The sequence below is a fragment of the Heterodontus francisci genome, unplaced genomic scaffold (assembly GCF_036365525.1).
Source record: "Heterodontus francisci isolate sHetFra1 unplaced genomic scaffold, sHetFra1.hap1 HAP1_SCAFFOLD_800, whole genome shotgun sequence".
NCBI classification, from domain to species: Eukaryota; Metazoa; Chordata; class Chondrichthyes; order Heterodontiformes; family Heterodontidae; genus Heterodontus; species Heterodontus francisci.
The window spans coordinates 360,708-369,215 of NW_027142223.1; the positions used below are offsets into that span (position 1 = coordinate 360,708).

At 52.4% G+C, this 8,508-nt stretch overlaps 2 non-coding genes across 2 annotated transcripts; both read left to right on the forward strand.

Moving 5' to 3' along the window:
* Positions 1-1,996: 1,996 nt before the first annotated feature.
* On the forward strand, positions 1,997-2,068 carry trnae-uuc (transfer RNA glutamic acid (anticodon UUC)). The gene has a single exon. It is a non-coding gene; the product is annotated as a tRNA-Glu (tRNA).
* A 3,553-nt stretch (positions 2,069-5,621) lies between these two features.
* trnae-uuc (transfer RNA glutamic acid (anticodon UUC)) lies at positions 5,622-5,693 on the forward strand. Its single transcript has one exon. It is a non-coding gene; the product is annotated as a tRNA-Glu (tRNA).
* Positions 5,694-8,508: the final 2,815 nt, after the last annotated feature.

Sequence of the window (8,508 nt, forward strand, 5' to 3'; positions counted from 1 at the left end):
AAGATCGATGCACAAGCACCCCCAGGTCCCTCTGTCCCTGCACACTGTTACTAATATCCTGTATTTAATTTGAGTGCGATATCTGGGGATGGGTAAAGCAGATGTGTAGAGCTGTGTTTTGTCAGGGAGTGAGGAAGGCATGAAGTGAGACAGACTGACCAGGCAGAATAAAAGCAAAATACTGCGGATGCTGGAAATCTGAAATAAAAACAAGACATGCTGGAAACACTCAGCAGGTCTTGCAGCATCTGTGGAGAGAGAAGCAGAGTTAACGTTTCAGGTCAGTGACCCTTCATCAGAACTGACAAATATTAGAAATGCAATAGGTTTTAAGCAAGTAAAGCAGGGGTGGGGGCAAGAGATGACCAAAGAGAAGTTGTTGATAGGACAGGGCCACAGAGAATAACTGACCAGAAGGTCAGGCAGCAAAGGCAAACGGTCTGCTAATGGTGTGCTGAAAGAGAATGTGTTAGTCCAGAGAGGGTGTTAATTGACAGAAAACTGAACAGCCTGGCCAAAAGCACAAACATGGAAAAGAACAGTGGGTAGGCACAGTAGAAACAAGCTGAATGAAGTCATGTAAAATAAACAAATAAAAAATTAAAAAATAACTAAAAATAAAAGTAAACTGGGGGGCCCGTCATGCTCTGAAATTATTGAACTCAATGTTCAGTCCGGCAGGCTGTAGTGTGCCTAATCGGTAAATGAGATGCTGTTCCTCGAGCTTGCGTTGATGTTCACTGGAACACTGCAGCAATCCCAGGACAGAGATGTGAGCATGAGAGCAGGGGGGGAGTGTCGAAATGGCCAGCAACCGGAAGCTCAGGGTCCTGCTTGCGGACTGGGCGGAGATGTTCCGCAAAGCGGTCACCCAGTCTGCGTTTGGTCTCCCCAATGTAGAGGAGACCACACTGTGAGCAGCGAATACAGTATACTACATTGAAAGAAGTACAAGTAAATCGCTGCTTCACCTGAAAGGAGTGTTTGGGGCCTGGGATAGTGAGGAGGGAGGAGGTAAATGGGCAGGTATTACACCTCCTGTTACTGCAGGGGATGGTGCCGTGGGAAGGGGACTAGGTGGTGGGGGTAATGGAGGAGTGGACCAGAGTGTCACGGAGGGAACGATCCCTTCGGAATGCTGACAGGGGAAGGGTGGGGAAGATGCGTTTGGTAGTGGCATCACGCTGGAGGTGGCGGAAATGACGGAGGATGATCCTTTGGATATGGAGGCTGTTGGGGTGGAAAGTGAGGACAAGGGGAAGACTGTCACGGTTCTGGGAGGGAGGGGAAGGGGTCAGGGTATAGGTGCGGGGAATGGGCCGGACACGGTTGAGGGCCCTGTCAACAACAGTTGGGGGGTAAATCCTCGGTTGAGGAAAAAGGAAGACATATCAGAAGCACCATCACATAAGGTTGCATCATCAGAGCAGATGCGTCGGAGACGTAGAAACTGGGAGAATGGAATGGAGTCCTTACAGGAGGTAGGGTGTGAAGAAGTGTAGTCGAGGTAGCTGTGGGAGTCAGTGGGCTTATAATGGATATTAGTAGACAGCCTATCCCCAGAGATGGAGACAGAGAAGTCGAGGAAGGGAAGGGAAGTGTCGGAGTTGGACCAAGTAAAGGTGAGAGAAGGGTGGAAATTAGAAGCAAAGTTGATAAAAGTTTTCCAGTTGGGGGCGGGAGCAGGAAACGGCACCGATACAGTCATCAATGTACCGGGAAAAGAGTTGGGGGAGGGGGCCTGAGTCGGACACAAAAAGACAGGCATCGCTAGGACCCATGCGGGTACCCATAGCAACATCTTTTACTTGAAGGAAGTGAGTGGAGTTGAAGGAGAAGTTGTTCAATGTGACAACAAACAGAATGTGCACCTTGTGGAAATGAGGTGCTGACTCCCTCTAGCCACAGGGGATGGTGTGTGTGGAGCTGCAGTGTGAGCTGAGCCTGGGGACTGTCTTTGTGTCTATAGTGTCAGTGCCTCTGCTCTTCACCCACTTCCCACATGGTCTAGCGGTTAGGATTCCTGGTTTTCACCCAAGCGGCCAGGGTTCGACTCCCGGTGTGGGAACGGCAAACTTTTACACACGGCCGCCCAGTTTGTCTGCAGCGGGTGCCGTGGCTGTTGCTTCCTCCCTCGCAGGTGACACCTCTTAAAGGGACAGCGCACAGAAACTCAGCACCGCCGGCTGAAGGAGAGCAAGCAAAAAAATCTGCAGCGGGAGCCGTGGCGAGTGGGACAGAGACAGAATCCCAGAAGGTTTAAGGCACAGAAAGAGGCCACTTGGCCCATCGTGTCTGTGCTGGTCGAAAAGCGATCCACCCATTCTAATCCCACCTTCCAGCGTTTGGTCCGTCGCCCTGCAGATTATGGAACATGAGGTACATATCCAGACTCCTTTTGAATGAGTTGAGGGTCTCTGCCTCAACTACCCTTTCAGGCAGTGAGTTCCAGACCCCCAACACCCTCTGAGTGAAAATCCTTTTCCTCATCTCCCCTCTAATCCTTCTACCAATCACTTTAAATCTATTCCCCCTCGTCACTGACCTCTCTGCTAAGGTGAATAGAACCTTCACCTCCACTCTATCCAGGCCCCTTAAAATGTTGTACATTTCAATTGGATCTCCCCTCAGCCTTCTCTGTTCCAAGGAGAACAACACCAGCCTATCCAATCTTTCCTCATAGCTGCATTTCTCCAGTCCTGGCAACATCCTCATAAATCTCCTTTGTACCCTCTCTAGTGCAATTACATCCTTTCTGTAATGAGGTGACCAGAACTGCACACAGTACTCAAGTTGTGGTCTAACCAATGAGTTATACAGTTCCAGCATAACCTCCCTGCTCTTATATTCTATACCTCGGTTAATAAAGGAAAGGATTCCATATGCCTTCTTATCCACCTTATCCACCTGTCCTGCTACCTTCAGGGATCTGTGGACATTCACTCCAAGGTCCCTCACTTCCTCTCCACCTCTCAGTATTCTCCCATTAATCGTGTATTCCTTTGCCTTGTTTGACCTCCCCAAATGCATCACCTCACACTTCTCCAGGTTAAATTCCATTTGCCACTTCTCTGCCCATCTGACCAGACCATCAATATCTTCCTGCAGCCTACAGCTATCCCCCTCGCTATCTACCACACGGCCAATCTTTGTGTCGTCTGCAAACTTCTTGATCATGCCCCCTACATTTACGTCTATCTGCGCCCTCAGCTCACCTGTTTTATTTGCTCTGCTCCTTGCATTGAAATAAATCCCCCCCGAGCACTGCCAAACTCTTGTTTTTTAACTTTCTAACCCTCAGTTCCTCTGTCTTTTGGACTCACCCATTAGTTTTCTGCCTTCCTTTTTCATTTTTGATTTTGTCCCAACTGAATCTACCCTCAGGTACCCATCTCCCGGCCAAAGTAGTTTAAACGCTCCCCAACAGCACGAGCAAAACCTCCCGCAAGGAACTCAGTCCCGGCTCAGTTTAGGTGCAAACCGTCCGGCCCGTACAGGTCCCATCTCCCCCAGAGCCACTCCCAATGTCCCAGGAACCTAAAGCCCTCCTTCCTGCACCCCCTCTGAAGGCCAAGCTCCCGTATGCTTTGCTAACCACTCTCTCAATATGTCCTGCCACCTTCAAAGATCGATGCACAAGCACCCCCAGGTCCCTCTGTCCCTGCACACTGTTACTAATATCCTGTATTTAATTTGAGTGCGATATCTGGGGATGGGTAAAGCAGATGTGTAGAGCTGTGTTTTGTCAGGGAGTGAGGAAGGCATGAAGTGAGACAGACTGGCCAAGCAGAATAAAAGCAAAATACTGCGGATGCTGGAAATCTGAAATAAAAACAAGACATGCTGGAAACACTCAGCAGGTCTGGCAGCATCTGTGGAGAGAGAAGCAGAGTTAACGTTTCAGGTCAGTGACCCTTCATCAGAACTGACAAATATTAGAAATGTAATAGGTTTTAAGCAAGTAAAGCAGGGGTGGGGGCAAGAGATGACCAAAGAGACGGTGTTGATAGGACAGGGCCACAGAGAATAACTGACCAGAAGGTCAGGGAGCAAAGGCAAACGGTCTGCTAATGGTGTGCTGAAAGAGAATGCGTTAGTACAGAGAGGGTGTTAATTGACAGAAAACTGAACAGCCTGGCCAAAAGCACAAACATGGACAAAAACAGTGGGTAGGCACAGTAGAAACAAACTGAATGAAGTAAAATAAAATAAATAAAATAAAAAATAAAAAAATAACTAAAAATAAAAGTAAAATGGGGGGCCCGTCATGCACTGAAATTATTGAACTCAATGTTCAGTCCGGCAGGCTGTAGTGTGCCTAATCGGTAAATGAGATGCTGTTCCTCGAGCTTGCGTTGATGTTCACTGGAACACTGCAGCAATCCCAGGACAGAGATGTGAGCATGAGAGCAGGGGGGGAGTGTCGAAATGGCCAGCAACCGGAAGCTCGGGGTCCTGCTTGCGGACTGAGCGGAGATGTTCCGCAAAGCGGTCACACAGTCTGCGTTTGGTCTCCCCAATGTAGAGGAGACCACACTGTGAGCAGCGAATACAGTATACTACATTGAAAGAAGTACAAGTAAATCGCTGCTTCACCTGAAAGGAGTGTTTGGGGCCTGGGATAGTGAGGAGGGACGAGGTAAATGGGCAGGTATTACACCTCCTGTTACTGCAGGGGATGGTGCCGTGGGAAGGGACCTAGGTGGTGGGGGTAATGGAGGAGTGGACCAGGGTGTCACGAAGGGAACGATCCCTTCGGAATGCTGACAGGGGAAGGGTGGGGAAGATGCGTTTGGTAGTGGCATCATGCTGGAGGTGGCGGAAATGACGGAGGATGATCCTTTGGATATGGAGGCTGTTGGGGTGGAAAGTGAGGACAAGGGGAAGACTGTCACGGTTCTGGGAGGGAGGGGAAGGGGTCAGGGTATAGGTGCGGGGAATGGGCTGGACACGGTTGAGGGCCCTGTCAACAACAGTTGGGGGGTAAATCCTCGGTTGAGGAAAAAGGAAGACATATCAGAAGCACCATCACGGAAGGTTGCATCATCAGAGCAGATGCGTCGGAGACGGAGAAACTGGGAGAATGGAATGGAGTCCTTACAGGAGGTAGGGTGTGAAGAAGTGTAGTCGAGGTAGCTGTGGGAGTCAGTGGGCTTATAATGGATATTAGTAGACATCCTATCCCCAGAGATGGAGACAGAGAAGTCGAGGAAGGGAAGGGAAGTGTCGGAGTTGGACCAAGTAAAGGTGAGAGAAGGGTGGAAATTAGAAGCAAAGTTGATAAAAGTTTTCCAGTTGGGGGCGGGAGCAGGAAACGGCACCGATACAGTCATCAATGTACCGGAAAAAGAGTTGGGGGAGGGGGCCTGAGTCGGACACAAAAAGACAGGCATAACTAGGACCCATGCGGGTACCCATAGCAACACCTTTTACTTGAAGGAAGTGAGTGGAGTTGAAGGAGAAGTTGTTCAATGTGACAACAAACAGAATGTGCACCTTGTGGAAATGAGGTGCTGACTCCCTCTAGCCACAGGGGATGGTGTGTGTGGAGCTGCAGTGTGAGCTGAGCCTGGGGACTGTCTTTGTGTCGATAGTGTCAGTGCCTCTGTTCTTCACTCACTTCCCACATGGTCTAGCGGTTAGGATTCCTGGTTTTCACCCAGGTGGCCCGGGTTCGACTCCCGGTGTGGGAACGGCAAACTTTTACACACGGCCGCCCAGTTTGTCTGCAGCGGGTGCCGTGGCTTTTGCTTCCTCCCTCGCTGGTGACACCTCTTAAAGGGACAGCGCACAGAAACTCCGCACCGCCGGCTGAAGGAGAGCAAGCGAAAAATATCCTGACGGGCCGAACGTTTGTGCACAATCTTTTCATCATCTACTGTTGAGCAAGAGTGTCTGTTCATATCCCCTTTTTCCAGGATTTGGGGGACATGCATCAGGAATGGGGGTCATTCATCTCCCCCCTAGGTTTTGGGGGACATCCTCAGGAATGGGGGTCATTCCTCTCCCCCCTAGGTTTTGGGGGACATCCTCAGGAATGGGGGTCATTCCTCTCCCCCCTAGGTTTTGGGGGACATCCTCAGGAATGGGGGTCATGCCTCTCGCCCCTAGGTTTTGGGGGACATCCTCAGGAATGGGGGTCATGCCTCTCGCCCTAGGTTTTGGGGGACATCCTCAGGAATGGGGGTCATGCCTCTCGCCCTAGGTTTTGGGGGACATCCTCAGGAATGGGGGTCATGCCTCTCCCCCGAGGTTTTGGGGGACATCCTCAGGAATGGGGGTCATGCCTCTCCCCCTAGGTTTTGGGGGACATCCTCAGGAATGGGGGTCATTCCTCTCCCCCTAGGTTTTGGGGACATCCTCAGGAATGGGGGTCATTCCTCTCCCCCCTAGGTTTTGGGGGACATCCTCAGGAAGGGTGTCATGCTTCTCGCCCTAAGTTTTGGGGACATGATCTGGAATGGGGGTCATTCCTCTCCCCCTAGGTTTTGGGGGACATCCTCAGGAATGGGGGTCATGCCTCTCCCCCCTAGGTTTTGGGGGACATGCTCAAGAATGGGGGTCATTCCTCTCCCCCCTAGGTTTTGGGGACATCCTCAGGAATGGGGGTCATGCCTCTCGCCCTAGGTTTTGGGGGACATCCTCAGGAATGGGGGTCATTCCTCTCCCCCCTAGGTTTTGGGGGACATGCTCAAGAATGGGGGTCATTCCTCTCCCCCCTAGGTTTTGGGGGACATCCTCAGGAATGGGGGTCATGCCTCTCGCCCTAGGTTTTGGGGGACATCCTCAGGAATGGGGGTCATTCCTCTCCCCCCTAGGTTTTGGGGGACATCCTCAGGAATGGGGGTCATTCCTCTCCCCCCTAGGTTTTGGGGGACATCCTCAGGAATGGGGGTCATGCCTCTCCCCCTAGGTTTTGGGGGACATGCTCAAGAATGGGGGTCATTCCTCTCCCCCCTAGGTTTTGGGGGACATCCTCAGGAATGGGGGTCATGCCTCTCGCCCTAGGTTTTGGGGGACATCCTCAGGAATGGGGGTCATTCCTCTCCCCCTAGGTTTTGGGGGACATGCTCAAGAATGGGGGTCATTCCTCTCCCCCCTAGGTTTTGGGGGACATCCTCAGGAATGGGGGTCATGCCTCTCGCCCTAGGTTTTGGGGGACATCCTCAGGAATGGGGGTCATTCCTCTCCCCCCTAGGTTTTGGGGGACATCCTCAGGAATGGGGGTCATTCCTCTCCCCGCTAGGTTTTGGGGACATCCTCAGGAATGGGGGTCATTCCTCTCCCCCCTAGGTTTTGCGGGACATCCTCAGGAATGGGGGTCATTCCTCTCCCCGCTAGGTTTTGGGGGACATCCTCAGGAATGGGGGTCATTCCTCTCCCCCCTAGGTTTTGCGGGACATCCTCAGGAATGGGGGTCATGCCTCTCGCCCCTAGGTTTTGGGGACATCCTCAGGAATGGGGGTCATGCCTCTCGCCCTAGGTTTTGGGGGACATCCTCAGGAATGGGGGTCATTCCTCTCCCCCCTAGGTTTTGGGGGACATCCTCAGGAATGGGGGTCATTCCTCTTCCCCCTAGGTTTTGGGGGACATGCTCAGGAATGGGGGTCATTCCTCTCCCCCCTAGGTTTTGGGGGACATCCTCAGGAATGGGGGTCATGCCTCTCGCCCTAGGTTTTGGGGGGACATGCTCAGGAATGGGGGTCATTCCTCTCCCCCGAGGTTTTGGGGGACATCCTCAGGAATGGGGGTCATGCCTCTCGCCCTAGGTTTTGGGGGACATGCTCAGGAATGGGGGTCATTCCTCTCCCCCGAGGTTTTGGGGGACATCCTCAGGAATGGGGGTCATTCCTCTCCCCCCTAGGTTTTGGGGGACATCCTCAGGAATGGGGGTCATGCCTCTCGCCCCTAGGTTTTGGGGGACATCCTCAGGAATGGGGGTCATGCCTCTCGCCCTAGGTTTTGGGGGACATCCTCAGGAATGGGGGTCATTCCTCTCCCCCCTAGGTTTTGCGGGACATCCTCAGGAATGGGGGTCATGCCTCTCGCCCCTAGGTTTTGGGGGACATCCTCAGGAATGGGGGTCATGCCTCTCGCCCTAGGTTTTGGGGGACATCCTCAGGAATGGGGGTCATTCCTCTCCCCCCTAGGTTTTGGGGGACATCCTCAGGAATGGGGGTCATTCCTCTCCCCCCTAGGTTTTGGGGGACATGCTCAGGAATGGGGGTCATTCCTCTCCCCCCTAGGTTTTTGGGGACATGCTCAGGAATGGGGGTCATTCCTCTCCCCCCTAGGTTTTGGGGGACATCCTCAGGAATGGGGGTCATGCCTCTCGCCCTAGGTTTTGGGGGACATGCTCAGGAATGGGGGTCATTCCTCTCCCCCGAGGTTTTGGGGGACATCCTCAGGAATGGGGGTCATGCCTCTCGCCCTAGGTTTTGGGGGACATCCTCAGGAATGGGGGTCATTCCTCTCCCCCCTAGGTTTTGGGGGACATCCTCAGGAATG